We start from the raw sequence: 27,913 nt of genomic DNA, 5'->3' as shown, positions 1-27,913 counted from the left end.
TTCTGCCCAGATAGCTTAGTTCCTAAACATCAGATATCAGATATGATAGAAGCACAAGTTGATCTGACATGCCAGACTTCTGTCTCTTTCCGTCAGTGTAAATGTCAAGTCCCCTGCACCCCGTCTATCACACGTCATGCAGCTGCGCGCGCATCCAAGCTTCCGATTTCCGCTGACATTGCAACATTCTGTTAGCACCACCCCTTGGTGCCACCCACTTGCGTCACCTATCAGTGACGTTTCTAGCACACACGCCTAGTTTACGCCTCTTGATGATGTACTAGCACCACGTGTATACTGTTATCTTGTCTTCTCTCAGCTGTTACGCCTCTTACATTGAACATTATGATGTAAATCAAGTATATAAGCTATGTATTGTCAATAAACGAGGGCGCGCTCATCTATCCCTTCTGACACCCTGTGTGGTGGTCAGAACATGATATCCTGATTCCTTTATGAGGAATAAAACCCTTAGAAACTCTTACACCACGGACTCTGTTTTCCTTCATTTCGATTGAGTTATTATTGATTAAGTACTTACCTGCATAGAAATTAAGAGAGTAAATTAATTATTTACATCATTTTGGCGCCCGAACAGGGACCCCTCCCCCACCTCACGCGCCGGAAGGTGCGTTGCAATCCGTGTCCCCTGCCATCAGTTAGACGGACAACACGTGTACTGGCAGGATTTCCTGCATCCCCCTCTGACACACGGAGGTGACGAAGACTGCGATCAGTGCCCAGACGAGGCGGTGAGGAGTGCGGAGGATCCCGACCAGAGCCCAGCCGAAGGAAGCAAGGTCCGAGGTGTGAAGAGGCCCACCAGTTTTCCGAAGTTTTCCGAAGTTTTCCGAAGTTTTCCGAAGTTTTCCGAAGTTCCGAGTCGAGTCCAGTCGAGTTTTCCGAGGCCTTCTGTTTTCCGTGCTTCCCGGTGAGTACCATTGCTGGGTCGTATCTAGACGGGTTTGGGTACGCAAGTCCGGTCTGCACTGTTTTTAGGCAGTGTATCTGTACTGTTTAGCAGTATATAAAGTATTCCGAATTTCTGCACTGTTACAGCAGTGTATCTGTATCGTTGAGCGGTACATTCAGAGTAGGGGGAAGTTAGCTATGTCTTTAAATGTTTCATGTGATTAATGTCGTGGTATGAATGTGATTGTTCTTGTGTATTATTGTGTTTTTTTTGTTTAAATAGTTACAGGTGAAATTAGGTATTAAGGATCAAGCATTTCAGTATCAAGTAGGCCCAATGCCGTTTTTTAACAAATTAAAGCAGATAGGAACTAGGAAAGGGATGTTAGAGGAAGAGATTCCAATCCCCCCTAGGGACACTCCAGGTAATTTCATGTATAATAAGCATGGCATAGACGCCATCTTGTATCTAGAGTTATGGACAGATTATACCAAGCACCTAGAGGAAAGATACCGATGGCCAGTTAACGGAACATGGGATGCCGAGTGCATCATAAAGGTAGAAGAAATATTACGGAAAAAGAAAGCTAGACAATCTCAGAAAGACGCCATAGAATTTTGGCGTAAGGAATCACGTAAGCGTGCTGATAGAGCACTCCGTAGAGAAGACAGGCTTAAAGAATCAGAAAAGGCCCAAGAAAACGAATTAGTTACTGAGGGAATTCGAGTAAAAGTAGAACAAATAGATCGTATCCTAAATGGCAAAGTGAACAACATGTATCTTTTGGCCGATGGTACCCCTGACGCCATTTCAGAAATACCGAAAAATTTGCCGTCACCATTAGTTCCAACTAAAGTAATGCATAAGACTACTAAAGACATATTCCTAAATTCATATCTCGAAGATGTAGCGCCAGCTTACACCAATCTGCCTGTTCGTGCCCTGCCTACTGACAGGGCCGGGGGTGGTACTGCCCCCCAAGATCACTCTCAGCCGACACCGAAAAAGACTAGTCCCGTTCCGCCAGCTCCGCCACTTCCCTCACCTAAAACTGATCTACCGAAACCACTTCAATCAGATCCTACTAAAAGACAAATTCAGATACTGACTACACACAGAGATAATGCCCAAGTTTCCGCTTCAGGAGGTGCGACCGCGGGTCTCCAGACCCCGCCACCGACTCACAGATTAAATCTCAGAGGTATGCAGAGTCCTTTTACGCACAGATCCCCCCGTTCTTCTAATTCATCCCGTCTTGATGCACTAAAAGAAAATATGTCAGTTTGTAGATATGATCCAGAACCTGGACAGGACGACTTAATGGTATTAGCGTCTTTACGGTTAAGATCTGCTACTGATAGTTTGTTATGTTATGCAGGAATGAAGGAGCACCTAGATAGAATATATGAGTTCGTTCAAACGGGAAAGGACCCCGACAGTATTAAGGATGCCCTGGAGAAACAGAAAGTTACCATGCAAGCACTGATACTACGATTTTTCATAAATTGTCTAATAAGAGAACGAGACAGGCCCGGAACAGAGCAGAGTGAATTGGATGCATTGAACAAGTGGGGTCAAAATATAGCCGATGGAAAACATGACAGACAAAATTGCATAGAGGCCATGTATAAAAAGATTAAGAAAGCAGTGATAGCAGTACACGAGAAAGAGAAAGAAAAGACTCCCTCCGAGGAGGAAGAAGAATCTGAAGAACTAGAACCGACTACAAGCACTATAGCATATGTAGGTAAGGGAACTTATCTTAGGAAGGGTATCCGTCCAGAAAGCAAGAGAGTTTTCTTCTCTGCCTTAACGAATCCGAATTCTGCTGAGCATCAGTTCCAGGAAACTGATAAACGGCTTCGAGATCGAGTTGGGTACCATGTACTCAATTCTATGGATGAACAAGAACTAGCCCGATCAGCGGTATCATGGGCCGAAAATGCAAACATATATAATGATGACACCGTAGCACAGACATTTCTGAACCTCTCCCCCGACGAACAGAAATTAGCAGGGGTATATATGATTCAACACCTTCTCATCAAATACAGAAAACATTATTCCGATCCAGGTCCCTTACATGAGACACTAGAAGCACTACTGATGGATAGATGGAGAGGCCTAAGCACTAAATTAGTTCAAATAATTCTAGAACAACGACGCAGATATGACACCTTTGTAAGTCCTGAATATGTTCCCGCCCCACCTCCAGAAAGGAAAATGTACCATATGCAGTGCGGGGGTGGTATTGAAAGTCAGAACCCCTTGCGAGAAGTGCACCCTGTTATGGGTGAGGATAAAATTTTGAAACGCGTGTATGTACACACGCCTCTAACTAAATTAGAACTGTTAGAAATGAAGAAATTAGTACCGTGCCATGATAAAGACCCTGCAGGTTTTCATAGAGAGCTCAAAGACATGTTACTGATGGGGGACTACACATATGATGATATCATGAAAATGTTGAAAGTATTATTGCCTACGGGTATATTCGAGAAATTAAAGGAAAAGGACTGGGAGGTGGGAGACGCAAAGATTGCCTGGGCAGAAATAGAGGATGAAGAAAAGAAACGGGTTCCAGGGTTAGGCCTTGGGGACAAAACTAAAGCATTACCAGGTTTAATAGTACAGGTCCTGCCCAGATTATTGACAACTAGAAAGGAGGATTGGGATGCAATCTCGTCCTGTAAACAGAAACATGATGAAGATACTAGCGACTTTTATTCAAGATTCGAGAAATGTTTTATTATCAATAGTGGCCTCCAGCCAAGTAGCGAGTCGTACCCACATCTTTTTGTATCAAAGTTAGTCGAGAATTCCCTACCGTTAGTTAAAAATAGAGTGTATAAAGTCGAGAGTACATGGCAAGCAAATACGCCATCCCAGATGTTACAAATGTTACAATATCACCAGAATAGAATTAGGGAAGAACAAGATCAGGAACAGAAACGTATGAAAGACACGAAAATGAAAATGTTAGTAGCCCAGACGGTTCCATCCGACAGTCACAGGAAAGGTACGACCCAGACAAGTCACGCTGCAGCTCCTGTTAAAGGGACATGCAATTATTGCAAGCAGCCAGGTCACTACGTACACGAATGTGCAGTTCTGAAACATAACATAGCGACAGGTAAAACTAAAGAGAGACCGCATCCGCCTAGACAAGACCATAACCAGCATCAGTCTACACAGAATACACAGCCCATGCATGCATCCGCACAGACAGCGCAGACCGTAGCAGTACCACAGCCACAGCCCATTGCTGCAACTCAGCAAGTCTCACAACAGATGTACCAGTATGCCCAGTCTGCTTACCCCGAATATTCCCGATATACATGAAACAGCCTAGAGAGGGAAGGTGGCTTGCCTCTTATCGAGATTCCTGTAGATCAAGAAGGTCCTTATGTACACAGTCAAGTATTGGGGAAAGATAGAAAGTTTTTAATTGACACAGGGGCAAGTCGCACTACAATAAGTCATGACGAAGTTCCAGGGGCACCCCTCTCAGGCTCACAAAATGTTTCCCTTGGTTTTTCAGGACAACCTATTGTAAATGAAGTCTCAGAACCAGTTCCCCTGGCTGTGGGTCCATTATCACGCGTTACAGACCTGTTACTAACAAAATCATGTCCGGAAAATCTGTTAGGAATTAAAACACTGAAGGCTCTAGGGGCTATAATATGCTGCTCCCCGGAGGGAGTTAGACTCTTTCTGCGGGATTTCAAGGGTCATTACGTCCTTCGTGAGTTTGACGTCAGATTGAAAAATGTACCTGATTACTTGTGGGCAAAAGGCCCAACTGATGTAGGATGTATGCACATTACACCATACCGCGTTACCCTCAAGGCAGGTGTTGTATTACCCAGAATCAGACAATACAAGTTACCACCCGATGCTGTAGCGGCTTTACTGAAAATAATTGAAGAGCTCATTGCCCAAGGAGTGGTCGTCGAGACCGACTCCAATATCTGTAACTCACCCATCATTCCGATTCTTAAACGTACTGATCCCAATGCACCGCCAGTATATCGGCTGGTGATTGATCTTCGAGAATTGAATAAATGCATTATCCCACAGTATCCTGTGGTCCCCGATATATCATCTCTATTGACTGCTATTGATTCAGAAGCAACGTTCTTTACTGTAATTGATCTCAAGAACGCCTTCTTCAGCGTGCCTATTGATCCCGAGAGCCAATATCTCTTCGGATTCTGTTTAAATGGACGCAGTTTCAAATTTTCGCGCGCACCTCAAGGATTCACAGAAAGCCCCAGCATCTATAGTCAAGCACTGAAAAGACAACTAGATTGTATTCAAATGCCAGTTAACACCGCTTTACTACAATACGTCGATGATCTGCTGATCACCGCACGAAGTGAGCCCGAATGTGAGAAAGCATCACTGACAGTTTTACATTTCCTGGCCGACAAGGGACACAAGGTGTCTCCTTCGAAGCTACAATTCTGTGTTCAGCAAGTTGTGTACTTGGGTCACTTGCTGTCCAAAGTGGGGAGACAGCTCACTCCCGATCGCATTCAGTTAATTGTGAACATGCCGCAACCCAAGACACAAAAGGAAGTGCGGGCCTTCATAGGCCTCACCTCGTACTGCAGACAATGGATTCCCCAGTATGCATTTCTAGCTAAACCACTCATCCAGTTAACGACACAGGAGGCAGCGACTTCGACTGTCCTCCCTTGGACTCAGGAACACACACAAGCTTTTGAAGAATTAAAGAAAGTTTTATGCCAAGCACCAGTTTTAGCGACACCATGTTACAGCAAACCGTTTACACTTTTTGTTACAGAACGTGATGGCACAGCGTTGTCTGTCCTCACTCAAGACCAAGCAGGTTCACATAAGCCTTGTGCTTATTTTTCTAGTACATTGGATTCAGTAGCTCAAGCACTCCCTGCGTGCTTAAAGTCAGTAGCAGCAACAGCGTTAGCAATAAGACAAAGTGATTCAATTGTTTTAGGTCATCAGTTAACAGTTCAAGTACCACATTCTGTAGAGGTTTTGTTAAACAGAACCCAGACTCAACACTTAACTATAGCACGACTGACAGGTTATGAATTAACACTATTCCAGCCACACATAGAAATCAGACGTTGCAGCATCCTGAACCCCGCAACACTGTTACCTACAGTTATGACAGATCCAGCTCCGCATGATTGTATAGAAATAATTAATGCAGTAACTAAGCCTAGACGAGACTTAACAGATGTCCCATTGACAAATCCAGACCTGACACTTTATGTGGACGGTTCATGCATGAGAACAAGTACAGGAGAATTAGTGGCCGCGTACGCCGTGACCACTGAAACTGAAATTAAAGAAACACATCGTATTGACACCCTGTCTGCTCAAGCAGCAGAGCTCATCGCTCTGACCCGAGCTTGTATTCTAGCCAAGAACAGAAATGTTAACATATACACAGATTCCCGCTATGCCTTCGGAGTTGTACACGACTTCGGAGTCCTCTGGCAAGAACGAGGTTTTCTGACTTCCCATGGGGCCAAGATACAACATGGCCCCCTCATTCAAGCACTGTTAGAAGCAATACATTTGCCCTCGGGCATATCAGTCATGAAGTGTAAGGCACATACTAAAGTCACAGATTCTGTTTCCCAGGGTAACGACCTGGCAGACCAGACAGCAAAACATACAGCATTGACTTACACCCAGACTACTGATGTGACAAAGACAATAGTCCAGACCCAGTGTATGGCAGTTAGAGATCCCGCCCTAGATGTAATTGATATCCAGACACATGCTACTCCAGAGGAGATAAAGAAATGGACTGAACTAGGAGGGATTCAGACAGATCAAGGTTGGGTGACGAAGGGAAAATCTATATGGTTTCTCCCCGACTCAATGGTTCAAGTCATGATAAATACAGCACATAGTCCTGCCCATCTTGGAGAGAAAGCCATGTTAGACAGTTTACAGAATCTCTGGTACAACAAACACTTACGAGCAGCAGCAAAACAGAAAGTGCGTACTTGCATGATCTGTTGTCAGTTCAATCCAGGTAAAAGCGTCCCTGTTGAGCAAGGTGGATTTCATCCTCCCGATCACCCTTTTGAAGTCCTCCAGATGGATTATATCCAGATGAATAGCTGTAGAGGATTTAAGTATGTCCTTGTAATTGTTTGTGCTCTGTCCCGCTGGACCGAAGCATACCCAGTCCCAGACTACACTGCTCCGACCACAGCCAGACAGTTGGTTCGTGAATTCTTCCCACGGTACGGTTTGCCCCGTGTCGTGTATTCAGACAACGGACAGCCGTTCTCGTCCGAGCTGATGAGACAAGTTTCCCTCTTGCTAGGATATCAGTGGAGGTTCCACTGTGTCCGACATCCCGAAGCAGCTGGCCTTGTAGAAAGGCATAATCAGACACTAAAAATCCGTCTTGCCAAGATCTGTCAGGAAAAAGGGGTCGACTGGATAGTCGCCCTGCCCGTGGCACTATTCTACATGAGGATGGTCGCCCACTCGAGATCAGGGCTATCCCCGTACGAAGTGGTCTTTGGCAGACCGCCGAATATGTGGGGGACGCCCGTTCCGAAAAAGATCACTGATATTGATTGTAACATGTTGACAGATTACCTTGCCTCCTTGATGTCTGCACTCCAATCATGTCGTTCACAGGTTGCCGCAGCCTTCCCTGACAACACCGATGTAAAGGCGCATGAGGTCCGCCCAGGTGACCTGGTAGTCGTCCGGAATTTCGACCGGAAAAGTCCGCTGGAGCCCCGCTGGAAGTCTCCAAAGACCGTTCTGCTTACCACTAGGACCGCCGTGAAAATCGAGGGGAGAAAGGGGTGGGTCCACACGAGTCACATCAAACTATGCAATGAACTAAAAAACGGACTGAAACAGGACTCTGACTCGTCCACCCCCACCAAAGACTGTGTTGAAGCACAAGACGTTACTGTGCCTAAAAGAGAAAAGACTCCTCAAGAACTTTACCGAATGAAGCTTCGATCTAGCAAGTCAGACAGTTTAATTGTTTAAGTCCTCCCTTAGGTGAATCGGTTAAATAGTTTCTGACATGTATCCCCTAGATCGAGTTAGAGAGAGAGAGGAAAAGAGAAGAACATATTGCAAATCACTTCGTAGTCACTGCATAGTGACACTAATAATCATGTTTATTCTGAGTATTCTAATTATTATTGCCAGCATTCTGCTTCCTATGTACTGGCCTATTTTCAGGCGTGAACAATCTGCTTACAATGTCTCTGCTGAACACACTTTTAGTGAACTTCCTGCACATGAACTCTCTTACAGACTTGCGCTGCGCAACAATACATTCATTAGTATGTTACACCATTCCCATCAGACAAGTAATGCTACAGACTGTTGGATATGTGGCCGACTCCCTCCCTACCAGAATTACAAGGGAGCTCTGCCTCTCTTTCCGTACCCATTCACTCACAATGGCTCCTGTGGAGCATGGTTTAAAATAATTAATTCTTTAGATCCTGATATTGCTGTTTTCGATGGGGGCTGGGTTTGGGGAAACTTGAACTTAGTCCTGCTCAACGTCTGTTATCCTGATCAAGAAGGACTTCCCACTCGAATAGGAACTGATCTAGAAAATGAAGTATATGGATTAGGTAATTACACAATTAGCCTTATGATCCTCACTGTTGAATCTGAAACTGCTCCAGTTCTGCCCCATATGTTAGTACTACCAGTCACAGGTGAATTATGTGTTAGCAAGAAAGGTTCAGTACACGTAGGTCATAGTAAATGCACTACTGTGGTCGAGTTCAGTGACCATGGTAAATCGTCCTTTAAAGCTATCAGTCATTCCTACTTTGTTTGTGGTCATACCGCATACATACGTTTGCCTCCAGATTGGGATGGTACCTGTTACATTGCCTTCCTTCTGCCACCTGTTTTCCTAGCTCCTCCTGATTACCATAGAAATACGAATTTAGCACCGAATAGACCCAAAAGAGATATTCCCCTTGTCGACTACACAGAAACGGCATGGGAACAGTACACTGATTTCAATAAAGGATTCTTTTTCTTCCTAGGACCTGTCCAAAACAGTAAATTAATACGCAGATTAACGAGAACACTTGAAGCAGTAGTGAACGAAACTGCCTCCGCTCTAGGTAACTTAACAGAGGAGCAGTCTGCTATACGGACTGTTGTCCTTCAAAATCGTCTTGTGATTGACGTCATCTTGGCAGATAGAGGTGGAGCTTGTAAGGTCATCGGGTCAAGTTGCTGTGTTTTCATTCCACAAAACACACCATCTGTCTATCAAGCTATCACCCGTTTACATAAAATTGCAAATCAGATACATCAGAATCCAGGCACCTGGACTTGGTCCGGTTGGTTCTGGACTACGTTGACAGCTTGGGGATGGAAGATCTTATCGTTCCTAGGCATTGGCCTTGTTATAGTATTCAGTTGTTGCCTGTGCCTGCAGTGTGGGCCAGCGATATGTGGACTGTGTGCCACATCCTGCATTGAGCATTCCAGTTGCCTCTCAAACAGTCAAAGAAAGAAAGACGAACATATAATGTTACAAGAACAAACTGATCGATTTATGAGGATCGATATATCATGAAGGGTCCGTAGGGAACAAGGAGGGAATGAGGTAATATAAATTTTATGGTCATGTTGTGTTCCCTAGCGAGTACCCCACCGACTCCATGTACGAGTTAAAAGTGCATGTAACTTCCCTCCTGTACCAGCTATGAAGACGCAAATACATTTGCGTCCAACGTTAACTTGTCCTCTTTCAGACCCACCATGAATGGGTTTGATGGTCCGTTCCTAAGTATGCTATGCCAACGTCTTTTTGAAGTGTACTCCTACGTTTTTCAGCCTGGCTGAAAGTAGGCCCTGAATCTCTGCCACCGAGCCTCTTTTCTGGCTTCTGACTGCGAGGGCCTCTGCCCAAGCAGCCCCCGTACCCGTGAACTCTGACTTACTTCTAGCGCGGCCCTCCGTGCTCAGCTCAGCCTGCTGCCTGCCAAGATTGACTATAACCTTCGAGTTATCTGTTTTCCTCCCCGAAGATACATTCCGGCCTGCTAGCTTCAGTAAACATCCTTCCTCAGCTACAGGGCTAAAGGGCCGACCTGTCTTTATGCAAGTAATTCATAGCCTCTGTTGCCATGCTTCCATGGAAGGCCCCATGCCCCCACGCTTCTCATACAGACACTCAGGCGCTTATACACGCACTCACAGCAAGTATAGAATAGCTTCTGCTCTAGAGACCTTTCTGCCCAGATAGCTTAGTTCCTAAACATCAGATATCAGATATGATAGAAGCACAAGTTGATCTGACATGCCAGACTTCTGTCTCTTTCCGTCAGTGTAAATGTCAAGTCCCCTGCACCCCGTCTATCACACGTCATGCAGCTGCGCGCGCATCCAAGCTTCCGATTTCCGCTGACATTGCAACATTCTGTTAGCACCACCCCTTGGTGCCACCCACTTGCGTCACCTATCAGTGACGTTTCTAGCACACACGCCTAGTTTACGCCTCTTGATGATGTACTAGCACCACGTGTATACTGTTATCTTGTCTTCTCTCAGCTGTTACGCCTCTTACATTGAACATTATGATGTAAATCAAGTATATAAGCTATGTATTGTCAATAAACGAGGGCGCGCTCATCTATCCCTTCTGACACCCTGTGTGGTGGTCAGAACATGATATCCTGATTCCTTTATGAGGAATAAAACCCTTAGAAACTCTTACACCACGGACTCTGTTTTCCTTCATTTCGATTGAGTTATTATTGATTAAGTACTTACCTGCATAGAAATTAAGAGAGTAAATTAATTATTTACATCAGCCCATTGCACTATTAACAATTGGTGCAGTTGAACTAGTTGAACTGGACTAGTATGGCCATTGATGAAGAGTGGCTCATCAATGATCATACCCAATCAAAAGAGTTCTGTGTGGAAAGTACAGATGTGCAGATGCACCAAATTATCAACATCCTCAATGATCAGATCCCCTCTAGGGCTTGGGGATAGATTGTAATCTAATGAAGTCTCAATGTTTCTTGGGGGTCTTGGAAAAGGGGAATGCGTGGCATGGAAGAAGTGGGGTATTTCAAGGTGTAGGACATGTTTCACAGAGGAGCAATCAAGTCTTTCAAGAATGTCAGGCAGGAGTTTGGATTTCCAAATGGTACCAATCCCATTATGTTTAAGTAAGACATTGGGTACTGTGCCAGTAAAGTGTTGCAGGGGCCACTAAAGAATTAATACCCCGAGAAAAGAAAGGGTCTGCTTTAGCAAAATATTTCCTTAAAAGCCACATCGTGTCTTTTTACCCAGTCCAGGGTATTCCCTGGCTAGAGAAATAAGCGACTTGGGGACAAGAACTGGGGATCCATCCAGGGGAAAAATAGTGGGGCAAAATCGTCATCAGAGAAAATAACTTTGCAATAACTTTAGAAGAACCTGAATTGCTCTACAAAATAACGTACAGATGGCACTATATCCCTGAGAGGATACACACCACAGACCACTTGTGCTAATTCCTATTGGAGGGAGCATTGGGGACTGTTTTTTCTACTACATTATTTGGCTATGCTGAAAGTAAGAAGTACTTTAGGAGGAAGTGATGTGGTTGGTGCAGGAGGAAATAGGTTTGCCTCTAGCTTGGAAAAGGGGGAATATGTGGCATGGAAGAATTGGGGTGTTTCAAGGCGAGGGACATGTTTCACAGAGGAACAATCAACTCTTTCAAGAAGGCCAGGCAGAAGTTTGGACTTTCAAGTGGTACCACTTCCATTATCTTTAAATAAGACATTGGGGACTCTGCCTGTAAATAGTTGCAGAGGCCACTAAAGAATTAATACCCCAAGGAAAGGGTCTGTTTCAGCAAAATATTTCCTGAAAGCCGCATCTGGTCTTTTTACCCAGTCCAGAGAATTGCGTGGCTAGAGCAATAGGTGACTTGAGGAAAATAACTGGGGATCCATCCAGGGGAAAACAGTGGGGCAACATAGTCATCAGAGAAAGTAACTTTGCATCAACTTTGGAAGAGCCTGAAATGCTCTTCAAAATACTGTACAGATGGCACTATATCTCTGAGAGGATACACACCACAGACAACTTGTGCTAATTCCTATCGGAGGGACTATTGGGGACTGGTTCTTCTGCCACCTTATTTGGCTATGCTGAAAGTAAGAAGTACTTTAGGATGAAGTGATGTGGTCGATGCAGGAGGAAATAGGTTTGACTTTTGCTAAATTCTGACAATTGATCAAATTATGGAGACCTACTGAAGTAGCCTACACTTTGCACACAACATAGGCAAAATAATATCCCACTTGGGGGCACAAGTAAAGTAACAATAGAAATATGGCAGAAAATATGGTTGCTCCTAGGGTATAAGAAATGAGCACACATAACTCAAGGAAGGGAGAAATATTTTCAGAACCATTGAACCTGATGTTTGTATTTCATTTCCCTACTCCTTTGTGTTTGTTATAGACATTTGATAGGGGATGTCGGAGTAGGGGAATTTTACCTCTCTCCCCCCCTTCTAAATGTGTGAGACTTCTCCCACTAACGACTGATAGGTTATTCAGGAAATAAGGAGCAATTGGCTGAAGGTTAAGCCTGTGGGTCGGATTATGCTTTGGGCTGGTTGCTCTTCAAGAATAGGGATTGGTAGTCCCCAACTTTGAGTAGTATCACATAGCATCTCCAATCCAATTGTTGGTGAGCTGGTTATTGAGTGGAGCATATGGGAAGCAATGTTTTCATGGCTTGGGAATATTCGGATGTGATCCTACTTTACCCTTTCACTGTACCTACACCTAGAGTGAGGGAGGTATCTGTCCTTGTGAGGTCAATGGTCCAATGGTGATGAAAATTGCAACACAACCAATGTCAATTTTGGATTTACTCCCCTGACATACCATTAAGAGCATTATTCAAGGAAACTAAATGTAGAGTGTAGGAATGGAATAGCCAGAAATAATAGGAACATATAATGCACCCCGAAGTCCCTTCCACGGTCGTGGAACTACTTAAAAGGAGGGCCCCACAATCACAACAAGCCAGACTATAACCACACCCAAAATATTATAGTATTCTGGGGTGGGGGTGCAAAGCCATCACACAATATAGAGCATTACATACTGACCTAGATGGAGTTGTTAACAATGTAAGGGATAAGTGGAAACAAAACCTAGGGTCACAGATAAGGACTTTGAGACCTTATTGGAATATCCAGCCCAGATCTCTATAAAGGCACAGTTAAAGTTGCGGCTATTCTTTTACCTATATAGAATCCATCTGACTCCAAAAACACTGGGGTTTATGCAGAACACAATAGGGCAATATACAAAACCAGACCAGACCAGACCAGACCCCTGTTACTGTCTACTCTTGGTTTGTCATTCTGAGTGAAAACAGGTATTGGATGCTGCTTGTAAGTACTTCTGCATTTGTGGTAGAAGACACAACTTCACTTGACTGTGCAGGAGTTAGGAGAGGGCACATCTATTACTTTACCTGGAACAGACTGAGAGCAGTTGCCTCTCTACAAGCCATCTTACAGTTAATCGATTCCTTTCCTCAGGCTGATACTATTGCTGTTTCAAGTTTCTCCGTCGGATCTAGGAGAAAAATGTCCTCTGCAGACACATATCTTGGAATCACCTGCCTCAAATTGAAATTCAATTTGTGAATTACATGATTCTTGTGGTTCAGTGGCTATTCTGGTATCCTTAAACAGCCCCAAAGTCTCCTGAGCAACACCAAAAAGAAACATTACCATGTTGGCACACTCCTTCTGTCTGCTGGTGTTTGAAGCAATATGTAGCAACATCATCAGATAATTCATGGTGTAGAAGCTGAAATAGAAATAATAAGGAATAATACAAATAACACAAGTCTCTCTCAGCACAACTGTTAGCAAGATTTATTGGAGAACAACAAATAATGCAAAGGTACGTGCAGCACGGAGGCAGACCATATATAGATACTGAATTCCCAAAGATGTGACATTGGTGACAGCTTTTATAGGCCAAAACAACAAAGGAGGCGGCATCATCACATACGTAGCCCAAATTGAGCCCCATCCATTTGACCAATTAGCAAAGGCCTAGATTATGCTATACCTTTTAAGGTCCGAAATATGCAGTTGCCAACCATGTGTCCCAAGTGGGCAGCTATGGGAACTTTCCACTGTAATGCAATCGATCAACGTTGGTACCTTCCCAGATAATTATTGCAACATAATAGAAAGGACCAGACATATTGCAAAATGTGCTATGCTGAAATGCCTGTCTACGTGAGCATCTTCCCTGTCACGTATTATTCCTGAGCAAACCTTGTGTTACAAAAGCTGTGTCTCTAAAGCAAATGGAAAAGTACAAGCATTTTGTGCACTGCTTTATATGTCAACTTAGCAGGGCCTAAAAGCTTACATATTTGGTTTCATATAAGAAAGATGGCTTGAACAATGGTAGATGAACATGGAGGTGAGGAAGCCACCTAAAATAGTACCTTCTTGCATTGAGCTCTTTATTTTCCACCTGCAAGTATCCTCAGTTCACATTTCCATGTTGGCAAGTGTTTCACTCTGTCATATTGGGGTCATCAGGTTCATCTTCACCAGAAAACTATGTACTCTGGTATGTGGCTGCAATGCATCTTGTGCCACCTGAGATTGAGATCTTAAATTCCGTGTGTGATTTATCTCTCCTCAGATTCTGCACCTGAGATTGATTTTTTGTCAGATTCCGGATCTTCTATCTCAAAAAGGAGACAGACCAATTCTCTTTCCCTTTTCATATCTAAATTCAGTAGCCTCGTTCCTGAGGAATGAGTTCATGTTTACATAGATCTCTTTAGGTCAGCATTTGAAGTCACATCAGTGAGCAAACAATTTGGCATGAGAGCTGAAAATAAAATAAATTGACTGAGATCCTGGGAGTCATGTAATCTAGATGGATATATTTACTGCTTAGTGATCCACTGGAAAGTCTTTCAGAATCACGCCTGGTCTGTACATGCACTTCTTAGATGAGGTAATCTAATCACATTTTGCATGATTTTGCCATGCGTTTTCCACAGTGAAACACTCCTCTCTGAAGGGACTTGATATTTGGTGTGGTTTCATCTTTGGATAATGGTGTCTATCCCAAGTGACAACTTGGAGAACCTATCTTGAGATGACTATCCATCTGCCAATACAGTTTATTTTTTTACTCAGCCTTGCACCTTTAGCTTTACTAAGACAATGTGATGGACAGGAAACACCCTTTATTTTTTTGGAAAACCCTAATAGAGTTTTTAGCAACAAAGACATTTTCCTTTTTTTCTTGGATATCACTGTTGGACAGTGGGTTATTAGTAGTGGTACATATCTTTCTACCATTAGCAGTTAAACCATTAACACAATATAGGGCTCAGTATAGGTCTCGGACAATATTCCTAAGTTCAACCCTTGGTAGCTTAGCTGCGAGCAGACAGGCTTAACTTCAAAGACAGGTATGTAAAGCATTTAAAAACACCAATTCAGTAAATAATTAAGGCACAACACACAATAAAAATAACCAATTTATGAAAATAGGAATTAATTGTATCTGTAAAATGATCACCAAATGATAAAAATCCAATGTAGGGAATCAGAGATATGAATTGTTAAAGAAGCCTATTGGGACACCTGGTAGCACTAGACCGGGACAAAGTCAAAGTTTCGTGCCAACCACGAGGATCCGTGCGTGGCTATCCTTCGCAGTAGGTCTCTGTCAAAGCTTTTACCTTCTGACGTCGAAACTTTTCTGGACCTTTTCTTCCCAGGGTCCCTCGAAGCGCTCAGCCAGTCCGGATTCCCTGAGGGTTCGCCGGCTTGACTTCCAACAAGCTCCTTGACATACTTATTGAAGTCATACCTCTGGAGCTTTCCTGCAGGAAACTACAGGGATCCAGGCCAGCTCTTGGTTGAAGGTGGGCGGCTTGAGTCTTGCGGTGGTCCCGGTCACCTCTCCTATGTTCAGACTTAGAAACTGTTACAGAGCTAGTTCTTGTGGAGTCCCTCAATGCTCTTCACCAGGCCAGATTCGGTAAGGGTTTAACCGGCTTGGGTTTTAGCCAACCCCTGGTCAAACTCTGGAAGTTGGACCCCCAGAGTTTTTTAGCGGGACGAACTTGGATGGCAGGCTGGCTCGCAGTTGAGGGTCGGTTCTCTTACAGAGCTCTTTTCCAATGTTGCTCCAAATTTCTAGAACTTCTTCCTAAAGTTCCTTTGAGGGTCCCAAAGTGTCCAAATCTTACTACAAGGGTCTGGAAGCTCCAAGATGGTCCTTCAAAATTATTTGAGGCTTCACTTCCCACAATCCACTTGGACAAAACCCTTACAAATCCACTAGTGGTACTCCAGGCTGGGTATTCTTGGTGGTGATGGTCCAGGTAAGATATGCTAATCTGTAGTTTGCAGGGTGTCCACTCTTTAGTCCTTTTGAAGCAAAGTAGGTCCACAGGGCTGTAGTTCCAGATTGTGCAGCAGGCACAGTCAGTCAGAGTGCAAGGCCTGGTTGGTGTAAATCAAACATCTCAGCATTGTTTCAGCAGCAGATCTGAGAGGCTCTGCCCCTTTCAGATACTTATTGCAAGTTCTCTGGGTCAAGCAGGAGGGCACACCTGTCCAATGAGGTACCCCCTGTGTATGACCATATCCTCCAAAGTGAGGCACTAAATTCTCCCAGAGAGCACCATTTCTCCAAAATTCAATATGGCTGATTTTCCAGCAGAGAGTGAAGAGCTGGCTAAACAAAACTCCAGGACGGTCAATCCCCATAGTCTCTACCCCTTGTATCTGTTCTTTTTTTCCATAATTCTACCATCTGGCTAGGTTCAAAGAGTAGAGGTGTAAATGAAACTGGCCTCTCCACCTTCCATTGAAGAATATTGTTTAAACCCCTCCCTCAGCTCTGGCAATGAATATTGGGTAGATTACTTTATTGGTCATAGCTATACTCTTTACATTTTTAAGCTTACTCCCCTGCCATACACTAGGGCCAAGATAGTATTGATAGCTTTGCTAACATGTCTGGTAAATAGACATGTAAGATAGCTATATGCACTACTTTACACATAGTCTACATCTCCATGGGTTCCTCGGTTAGAGAGTTGTTTTAAAACTGGAACTGTGAAACGTCACTTCATGTGATGCCTACTCCCAAGTTCTTTGTGTAAAATTTGTGGCTATTTTAAAGTCATAGGTTAAGACTTGGTTAGTCCCGACATGTTCCATGAGATAATCTATAAGATCGTGTTCACAAGATAAGGGCCAGAATCGGGGTGAACTAATAATACTTTAAAAATGAAGCCCACGTTTGAACTATCGTTGGCATGAGACACGCGTTTTGCGACAAAGCAATTAGTTGTGGAATCAAGTATTTATGATTTGTCAAGTGGGCACTTTGAATTAAATTGATGACCACAAGAATGTATTTACACGCATGGACTACATTTTTTTGATATTCATACCTACAATCTTTAGGTGTGCTCAAGAGCCCCCACCTTACCCTTGTAAGGTTTTTCTCCTAGTTTTCTCCAGCACCTCTCAGACAGAAGGTGAACCTCTTGAGCCCCCCGACTTTTTGAGTTTTTACCATACCTTTGGATTACAATCTAACCACCACGTGAGTGCAGTGGTTCCTTGCCTTTGTTAATAGGATTGGACACACTCTGGCCAACAACTAGAAAGCTGATTTGTTTACGCATACCCCTGGTGTTTCGGTGATCAGGCAGCATGCTCGGGCGTACCAAAGTCCCATCACATGGCAGTTACACCAGGAGGTCGCAGAGGGCGTCTGTCAGCAATGGGATGTGCAATGTCAACATTTTTGCACGTTGGAGTTACCTAGGAATGCTTTCCTTCAAAGAAGCATTCCACTTGCAATGGAGCACAGAATTCCTGTACCCATTGCCGCTGTAACTTCTCCTGCCCACATTTCTGAAGAAGATCAAGAATGACGGGGCCCAAGGCATTGTAGCTCCTTATTGGGCCAGGAGAGTGTGGTTCCCAAGAACTTCCAGGCCTTTGCATCTGTAATCCGATCAGGCTGCTGCTTTGTGAAGATCTTCTCTGACAGCATGGGGTCAGGATCTTATATCCAAGCCTGCGCAAATTGCACCTCCATGTGTGGAGGTTGAGCAGTGGCAAGTGATCTCAGTTGACTTTCTACCGGAAGTAATTCATTTGATCCTGGTAACCAGTTCATCCACAGAATCAGTGTATTCTAGAAGCTGGAATAAGTTTGTGACTTCATGTGACAACCCCCAGATGGATCCTTTGCATGCCAAAGTGCTGGATATATCGTTGTTTGTTCTGTCTGTGGCTCAGCAATACTTCCTGTGGGCACTATTAAAGATTCGTTTTTGGCCCTTTTGGACTTTTTTGGTTGCTGGACCAGCTGTCCTTGTTCAAATAACCCATTGTGATGCGTATTCTAAAAGGGTTGCAATATATGTTTCTGCCAAAGCAATTTGTAATGTCATATTGTGACTTCAATTTGGTCCTCAATACTCCTTTTTAGCCAATTCACAGTTGTCCAATGCATTTTCTCACCTTGAAATCATTTTTACTGGTTGCATTATTATTGGCATTCTGTGTGAGTGAACTTCAGGTCCTCTCGGTCTAGCATCCTTATACCAACTTTTTTTTGACTAACCAATGTTATCAACTTTAGCAATGTTCTTCCCAAAGGTGGTGATGATGTTTCATGCCAGACGGGCCATCACTCTTCCAACCTTCCTTGGCAACCTCATGCCTCGAAAGAGGAAGATAGACTCCATTGTTTGGGTCCCGAGAGAGTGATGAGCTTTTATATCTATCGTACCAAAGAATATCGTGTGGACGATCAGATCTTTGTGGGGTTCTCTGTTGCTAAGAGGGCAAGGAAACGTAGAAATCAACGATCTTCTGATGGAAAGTTGTCTGTATTAAGATCTGTTATGCATTGGCTTAGAAGCAGCCTCCAAATGGCCTGAGCAATGGGCTCTATTACTGAACCTGCCCTTAATCTGTGTCAGGCTACTATGTGGTCATCAGTTCACACATTCATGAAATACTGCTTTAATAGCTAGGTCAAGGGGAAGGGCATTTCCCCTGTTCAATTCTGCAAGACCTTTTGATTAGGCATGGGCGGATTTTGCGGATCCACGGTCCGCGGATTTTGTGGATTTGCGGATCGTGGATCCGCAAAATCCGCGGATTTGCGGATCCGCGGATTTGGGGCGGGGGCGGGGCTTCCATGCGAGTGCACATGCTTCTTGTGAGGCCTCTATCCAGCATCACAGCTTATTTTCCACGGTAGAGTTGGGAAGAAGGCACACCTGTCCAGCCTCGACGACGCTCACAATTGTTTTTGGGCTAATGAATGAGTCACTGAATTTGAGCATCAACTAGTTCGAGCGACCATGTGTGTGTTACCGATTGTTTTTGGGCTAATGAATGAGTCACTGAATTTGAGCATCAACTAGTTCGAGCGACCACATGTGTGTTACCGATTGTTTTTGGGCTAATGAATGAGTCACTGAATTTGAGCATCAACTAGTTCGAGCGACCATGTGTGTGTTACCGATTGTTTTTGGGCTAATGAATGAGTCACTGAATTTGAGCATCAACTACTTCGAGCGACCATGTGTGTGTTACTATGCAATCGCCCCGAAGGGCGCAGGGGTCCCTTGAGTGAGCTGTCCATCATAGTGGGTGAATGGCGGGCAGACGGTGCAAACTGCGAGTGTGTGGGCGGGGCCAAACGGGCAGGGCTACCGTGCGCGGTCAACATGCTTCTTGTGTGTATAAAAGGTCAGAGAAAGATCAGTTCAGCAGATGAAGAGAAAGAAACCCCTGGTCACAAGAACAGCACGGGTATTGTGCTCGTGAAAGTCAAGGATGCAAAACCCTCTATCCAGCATCACAGCTGATTTTCCAGGTTGATTTGTGAAGAAGGCACACCTGCCTCGACGACGCTACAGGAAGGGCATGTTGTAACTATTTTAGGATGGCGCCGGCAAGCTGCCAGCGCCATCCTAAAATACTTACTAAATTAGCTTCAACAGGAAGCTCTAATAGATAAAATCGAGCACCTGCTCGATTTTATCTATTAGAGCTTCCTGTTGAAGCTAACTTAGTAACTATTTTAGGATGGCGCTGGCAGCTTGCCGGCGCCATCCTAAAATAGTTACAACAGGTTCAACTTTTGCCCCCGGAAAAATCCGCCGCTCGCGGATTTGCGAATTCTCGGTAAATTCGCGGGAGTTCGCGGATCGCGAATTTACCGAAAATTCGCAAAATCCGCGAGCGGAACGGATTTTCCGCTCATACTTACTTTTGATCAGAGCCATTCCGCGGATCCACTAAGTTGGGAGATACTGCTGTAGTATGTATTGACAAGGTGAGGAATCTGTGGTTAAAAGTATCCAACAGTAGAACAAGTTACTTACCTTTGGTTACTCTCTTTCTGGTGGAAAACTCTATCTAACCACAGATGCCTCACTGCTCTCCCACCTCCCTCCCCATTCTATGTAATATTCTCTTTTTTCATCTAAAAATGTCCCAATGTAGAAATCTGCGCACTGGTTATTCAAATCTGCTGATGGGCTCTGCCTATGAGGATGCAGACAACATTCAGAAAGATACTGAAGTCCGTGCCCTTGGATGGTGCTTACTTAGCAGCACACAGGAGCACTGCTTTTTGAGTTTCCGGATCCAGTTTGGTGCCTAGGGATACTCACATGGTGAGGAGCCTGTGATTAAATAGAGTATCCACCAGAAAGAACATTATCAAAGGTAAGTAACTTGTTTTATTGTTCAGTCTCATCCTTTCTATCAAATGACCCTCCCCTTACTCAACCTCATTTCTCTACAATGAGTAGCCTGTTAGTTGCAATACACTGCTTCAGTGGTTCATCAGAGGTACAATACCTCAGAGGTACAATACAATTACAATACAATTGGAGGTTTATAGTGAGTCAAAGAAGGAACTTTCAAATGTTCAGCGGCAGCTGAAATTAATAAACAACTCTGTTTAGCTGGACATCTCCATATGACTGCCACTCGCCAAAGGTTACTCTTTCAGGTGTGAAGGTACATCCAAATCCTCCCCTCCATACATGACTTTGTAACGCGGAAAGTGTGACTTTACTGTACACAGTCACTCATTTTGTCATTCAATTAAATTTTTTATATTTTTATTTACTTTTTTACAACTCAAAATTCTGTGACAGTGGGGGATTGTGGATTATGGGTCGAAGGAGAAAATCTGTATAATGCAGGCAGGCTTAATGCACCAGCCACATAAAAAAAAGGGATGGATTAAATGCTTGTATTAATCTCAGCAATTACTCAAGCAGCATTTCAGTCCATCGTTATTTTGCACACCCTGCCACCTCAGTTTGGACCCAACCATATGCAAATCAGTCTTAGCCCTACTCCACTAGGAACAATCCAGCCTAAAATACCAGGCCAGGTCCTCCTTAACCAGGAATACAAGCAACCCAAAATTGGTTTTGCCCTGATTGGGGCTCGTCAGTCGGGTGGAGATTGTTTCCAGTGGCACAAGGTGAACACTACCAACGTCTGGTCATGCCCGTTGCAGTGAAGTATGCTAAAAAGTGATGGACGAAATACTTGAATTATTCACTACTGGTAATTACTCAGGCCTGCATCTCAGTCCATTGTTATTATGGACACATGCTGTCTCAATTTGGACACAGGTATATGCAGATCAGGCTTGCCCCTGCTCCAATATGAACAGTCCATCCTTAACTACCAGTTCAGTTCCTCCCTGAACCTGAATTTAGGAAACCCAAAACCGTTTTTGTCCTGATTGGGGCTCGTCAGTCCTGTCTAGGTTGGTTCCAGTGGCACGGTGAGCATGGGGCCCTTGTCTGGGCATACCTGCCTCACTTACGGTGTCACACAGAAGTATACAAAAAGTTGATGAATTAATCAATCAATCAGTCAGTCACTTTTAAAGCGTGCTACTCACCCGTGAGGGTCTCAAGGCGCTGAGGGGGTGGAGGGAGCAGCTACTGATCGAACAGCCAGTTCTTGAGGAGTCTACTGAATGTCAGCAGGTCCTGGGTCTGTCGTAGGTGGGTGGGGCAGGTGTTCCATTGATTTGGCGGAGGGGTGGTAGAATGATCTGCTGCCGGCGGTCACTCTGCGGATGCATGGGACGGTGGCGAGGGCGAGGGCAGAGGAGCGGAGCTGGTGGTTCAGGGTGTAGAAGTCTAGTTGGTCGTTGAGATATGCTGGTCCAGTGTTGTGGAGCGCCTTGTGAGCGTGGGTGAGAAGCTTGAAGGTGATCCTCTTGTTGACAGGGAGCCACTGCAGGTCCCTCAGGTGGGCAGTGATGTGGCTGTGGTGGGGGATGTCGAGGATGAGGCGTGCGGAGGCGTTCTGTATGCTTTGGAGTCTCTTCTGCAGTTTGGCCGTGGTTCCTGCTTAGAGGGCGTTGCCGTAGTCCAGCTTGCTGGTGATGAGGGCCTGGGTGACTGTTCTTCTGGTTCCAGTGAGGATCCATCTGTAGATCTTGTGAAGCATGCGGAGGATGTTAAAGCAGGAGGAAGAGACAGCATTGACTTGAGTCATTGACAGAGAGGAGTCCAGGATGAACCCCAGGTTGCGTGTGTGGTCCATTGGTGTCGGGGCTGTTCCCAGTGAGTCCGGCCAGCAGGAGTCGTCCCAGGCAGAGGGGGTGGAGCCGAGAATGAGGACCTCTGTCTTGTCCAAGTTCAGTTTCAGGTGGTTGCTCTTCATCCACTTGGCGACGGCCGTCATCCCTTCGTGGAAGTTGGTTTTGGCAGTGGTGGTGGAGGGGACTTTGGTGAGGGAGAGGATCAGCTGGGTGTCGTTGGTGTATGAAACTATGTTGAGGTCGTGCGATCGGACGATGTTGGTGAGCGGTGTCATGTAGACGTTGAAGAGGGTCGGGCTGAGGGATGATCCTTGGGGTACGCCGCAGGTGATCTTGGTGGCTTCGGATCGGAATGGAGGGAGGCGGACTCTCTGGGTTCTGTCGGTGAGGTAAGATGTGATCCAGTCCAGGGCTTTGTCCCTGCGTTCTAGAGGCATGTGCGAAGGGTGTGGTGGCAGACGGTGTCGAAGGCGTCCAAGAAGTCCAGGAGGATGAGGGTCGCGGTTTCGCCGTTGTCCTGTAGGGCCCTGATGTCATCAGTGGCAGTGATGAGGGCAGTTTTGGTGCTGTGGTTGCTGCGGAATCTGGATTGGGATGAGTCCAAGGTGTTGTTTACTTCGAGGAATTGGGTCAGTTGTCTGTTGGTTATCTTCTCGATAACTTTCGCCGGGAACTGGAGCAGGGAGATGGGTCGGAAGTTCTTGAGATCCTTAGGGTCTGCCTTGGGTTTCTTGAGCAGGTCGTTGATCTCTGCGTGTTTCCAGCTTTCTGGGAAGGTGGCGGTCTCGAATGAGCTGTGGAAGATCTTAAGGAGTTGGGGTGCGATGATCAAGCTCACTTTGTTGAAGATGTGGTGGGGGCAGGGGTCTGATGGTGAGCAGGAGTGGATGGTGTTCATGGTCTTGATGGTGTCGTTTGTGTGGTTCCAGGATGTCAGGCAGCCAGTGTGACTGGGGGTGGTGGGTCTGGGGTTTCGGCGGCTGTTGGAGAGGTCTGGGAGTTGAAGCTGTCATGGATGTCTGTGATCTTGCAGTGGAAAAAGGTTGCCAGAGAGTCGCAGAGGCCCTGTGAACGTGGGATGTCATTGGAGCTGGAGCTGGGGTTGGCGAGTTCCTTCACGATGTTGAAGAGCTCTTTGCTGTTGTGAGCGTTGTTGTCGATGCGTTCCTTGAAGGAAGTCCTTTTGGCCGTTCAGATGAGTTGGTGGTGTTTGCGGCTGGCGTTCCTGACGGCTGCCTGTTTGTCCGGTGTTTGCTTGTGGCGCCATTTCTTCTCTAGTCTTCTGCAGGTCTGCTTGAATATCTGGAGATCGGCGGTGAACCAGATGGCTCTTCTGCCGGTGCATCTGTTGGAGGGGTTCTTGATCTGGGCAAGAGTGTTGGCGCAATCCTTGATCCATTGCCTCAGGTTGCGGGCGGCAGGGTCGGTGTCGGTGTGGTTGGCTGGTGGGTTTTGGGCGAGGGTGGTGGTTAGCTGGTCTCCAGTGACCTTGTTCCCGCTGCGGTGGGGGATTCTTTGCTTGTGGTTGTGTGCGGTGTTTTTCATGAAGGAGAAGTGGACGCAATGGTGGTCGGTCCAGTGGAGTTCGGTGGTGTGGCTGACAGAGACGTGGCTTCTGGCGGAGAAAATGGGGTCGAGCGTGTTTCCGGCGGAGTGGGTAGGTGTTGTGACGAGCTGTTTGAGACAGAGGTTGGCGAGGTTGGCTAGTAGTGTGGTAGAGTTGTTGTCATTGGTGTTCTCAAAGTGGAAGTTGAGGTCTTCGAGGAGGATGTAATCTGTGGAGGCTAGAGTGTGTGAGCTGACGCGTCTGTGATGGAGTCGATGAACTGTGCCTGGGGTCCGAGGGGTCTGTACACGAGGGTCCCTCTGAGGGTGGTGTTGGGATCGATGTGGATCTGGAAGTGCAGATGTTCGGCGGTGCTGAAGGTGTCCTTGGTGCTGGTTGAGATTCTGAGGGTATTTCTGTGGACAATGGCGATTCCTCCTCCCGTCTGTTGGTGCGGTCCCTGCGGGTGATCTTGTAGCCATCCGGGATGGCAACATCGGGCGCCGATGAGGTGTTCATCCAAGTCTCCATCAGGAACGTGACGTCCGGGAAGGATGAGTCGAGCAGGTGCCAGAGTTCGATTGGCGTGCCTGTGGACAGAGCGGGTGTTGAGCAGTATGCATCTGAGGTGGCTGTTGCCTGCCTTGTTGGGGGGGGGGGCAGCGTGTGCTTGTGTACGCTTGCTGGTGAAGCTGCAGTATTGGCAGGAGAATGGTCAGTGGATGTGCTTCAGTGGCCTGGAAGCAGGCGGTCGATTGGGCGGCATTGAGTGGGAGGAGGTGGTCGGCTTCCTATCGGAGTCTGATGGCATGGTGTTCGCAGGGGTCAGGGGGTCTGGCACTTGGCCCGGTCCAGGCGCGGACGAGCTTGAGCCAGCGGTCCGCCAGCGGTGCGCAAGCAGCGCAACTGCGCAGTGGTCACCATATAAGATGGAGAGGGGGGAGGGGCTTGCGGCTGGGAGGTGGGAGCAGTGCAGGAAGCGTCGGGAAAAATAACGCATGAAGAACGTTATGGGTAGCACAGAAACAATGGAATGGTAGGGTCAGAAGTAGAAGTGTAGTGTGGGGAAGTAGAAAAAAGGAAGGAACAGGCGAGTAAAGAGGAAAATAAAACTGACCAGGAGTGGGACCCAGCAGGGAGAAGGTTCAAACCCTGCCTAGTCTGGATCGAAGTTGAGCGCTGTCGGGCGGAGCTGCGGGAGGAGAGCTGATCTCTGACCAAGGGTCAGGGGTCTAGCTGGATGAAATGCTAGAACCTTGTTGTTGCTGTTGGTGCCCTAAGTGCAACAGGTATAATCATACATTTGTCCTGTGCTCATAGTACTATAGGACTCAAGCTATACCTCACTGATGCAACCTAAGCAAGTCGAAACCAGTCTGGGGTTGCATATGGTCCATTTCGAGGGGCCCTCGCCTAGCAGTTTGGGATGAGCTATTCTCATGAGGATCAGGGTGGGTACTGATTTGCATATGGCAGGCCTTTGCTTAGAGTGGCATGGTGTGTGAAAAATGGTGAACTGTAATGCAGCTCTAAGCGATTGCCTGTGGCTGCAATTATTTCAAGAATTCCATCCATCACCCTGTTGTTGCAGTTGATGCACTAAGTGCCATGGATATGACAAGACGTGGTTCCCGTGTTCACTGTGACATAGAACTCAAGCTGGTTTAAAATAAGTTAAAAGTGGTCTGGGGTTGCTAGTGGTCTCTTCAATAGGAAGCCCCCCCCCCCCCCCTAGCAATTCACAACAAACTGTTCCCATGCGGTGTAAGGGTCGTTACTGATTTGCATAAAGTGGATCTTTGTTTAGAGTGGCACAGTAGGTGAAAAATGATGGACTGGAATGCGCCCTAGATGATTGCCAGTGGTTGAGATGAATTCAAACATTCCATCATCCTGTTGTAGCCATTGCTAATGGTAAGCAGCCATGGGGACGCTGGGGCCTAGCTGAATCCTTAGTGACCACAGTTATAGCTGTATAATAGCTGTAGACTGGAAGTAATAGGCAGGGCCAGACAAAAAAAAAAAAAGAAAACAGACCAACGCCATATCGTACAAAAGACTTGTAGCTAGTGGGTCTGGCCACCTCAGGAAGTTTTTGGGAAAAGGCTCTTCCTGTGAACCAATTCTACATTTTTAGAGTCCATTTAAAAAGTGCAATTCCTAACATTTATTCATGAGCAATGTATGCAGATATAACTATAAGGCATTTAGGGCCAGATGTACGACCAGTTTTTGCGAACCTTACCCGTTTGTGCACGCAAAAACCTTCATGGCCATGTAATGGCCATGTACAAACACTATTTTGCGACTCACAAAAAATTGCGACTCGCAATTTTGCAACTCGCTATTAGGAAGGGGTGTTCCCTTCCTGAAAGCGAGTCTCTAGCCATGTATGAATGTTTTGCGACAATACACTCGCAATTTACCGCCCTCTTCATGAGGGTGGTAATGGAGTCGCAAATGGGAAGGAATCCACAATCTTCTTCCCTATATATGAAGGCTGTCTCATGATTTCACAGTATTCCTGCATCTTTAAAAGACTGATGCCCTATGAAATGAAATGAAATGAATTTGAACTTATAAAGCGCACTTATACCCCAATCGGAGTTGGCGCTGTACGCATACCGCTGTGGCTTTTCCCTGTTAAATGTCCACTCCTGGGCACCCCCAAGGTGAAGCTAGGCATCCCAGCGCTGTTGGGGCCGTTGTGGAGATTAAGCAAGCTATTGCCCAGATTTGCAGAGTGGGATCCATGATTAGAATAGGCACTGAGGCATGAATTATCAGGTCAGAGGAAATTGAGACCAAGACCCGCCGAGGCGGGAATTGAACCCTGGTCCCGGGCCAGACCTCTGCATCAGGGTCTGCCGCTCTAACCATTGAGCCACACTTCTCCATATGTGCTGATACTACAGAGTGTGGAACTGCTAAAGCAGACGTCCTGAATCTCGATATCCGGGACAAACTATCAGCATGTCAGAATACGGACTAGATTACATCTCGTTAAAGCCATGCATGACACATTCAACAAGAGGTTTTGTAGTTTTGCTTTGACCACCAAGGCCCTCATCGCAGGTTGGCGAGTAACCCTCTGGGGCCAGTAGCTAGAGTTTCCATTACCCAAAGGGATCATAAAATATGCAGGTACACCTTAAATCTGGGCCATTTCATCTTAAGATCCCAGCTGTTGCAGCAAAAATCTCCAGCTGTTATAAATTATGCAGTAATCAGTATGAAAACACCATTCCTCCTATGTTATTCACCCATATCCCCTAATGAGGAGTATTTCTGCTTCAGAGTTACCAATGCCTCTGATGTCTTGAACGCCATGGGATGGCATAGGAATACCATGAGGATATCTGCCCATCTAATAATGGAGCCCAATATGTAGCCTAAAAATCCTCATGAAAGTGTTTTCGCCCAAACTCAAGGGCTGGCTGAATGTGTTTCATGATATGATTCCTAAATTAGCTCTGAAACTTTTGAGTTATTGTCTATTACTCCTTTGACTTTGATTGGAGACTCTGGTCTGCAAGAAACTGTTATTATGTATACGGCCGCTAGCAGGGGAAAAATTTGAGGAAGGGCTGTAGAGAATGGAGAGGGAGGGAAGGATGAAAAGAGGTTGGATGAATGCATTAATGCAGCATTGGATGGAGAGGGGTATGGATGGATGGATGGATGTAGAGAAAGATGGAGAGTTGATAGAGGGATGCAGGGATGAATTGAAAGGTGTATAGTTCCTGAATCGATCGAGACAAGGATGAATAGATGGACATAAAGTATAGA

The 27,913-nt window shown here is 45.7% G+C and overlaps 1 protein-coding gene across 1 annotated transcript in view; it reads left to right on the top strand.

The window, feature by feature from the left end:
- CFAP221 (cilia and flagella associated protein 221) overlaps positions 1 to 27,913 on the top strand; it is a 663,664-nt gene that overhangs the window by 222,050 nt on the left and 413,701 nt on the right. The gene's annotated exons all lie outside the window — the stretch shown is intronic.

The sequence above is a fragment of the Lissotriton vulgaris genome, chromosome 2_1, assembly GCF_964263255.1.
Source record: "Lissotriton vulgaris chromosome 2_1, aLisVul1.2, whole genome shotgun sequence".
NCBI classification, from domain to species: Eukaryota; Metazoa; Chordata; class Amphibia; order Caudata; family Salamandridae; genus Lissotriton; species Lissotriton vulgaris.
Note: the sequence above shows the minus strand (reverse complement) of the source record. Positions and strands in the feature narration are given on the sequence as shown.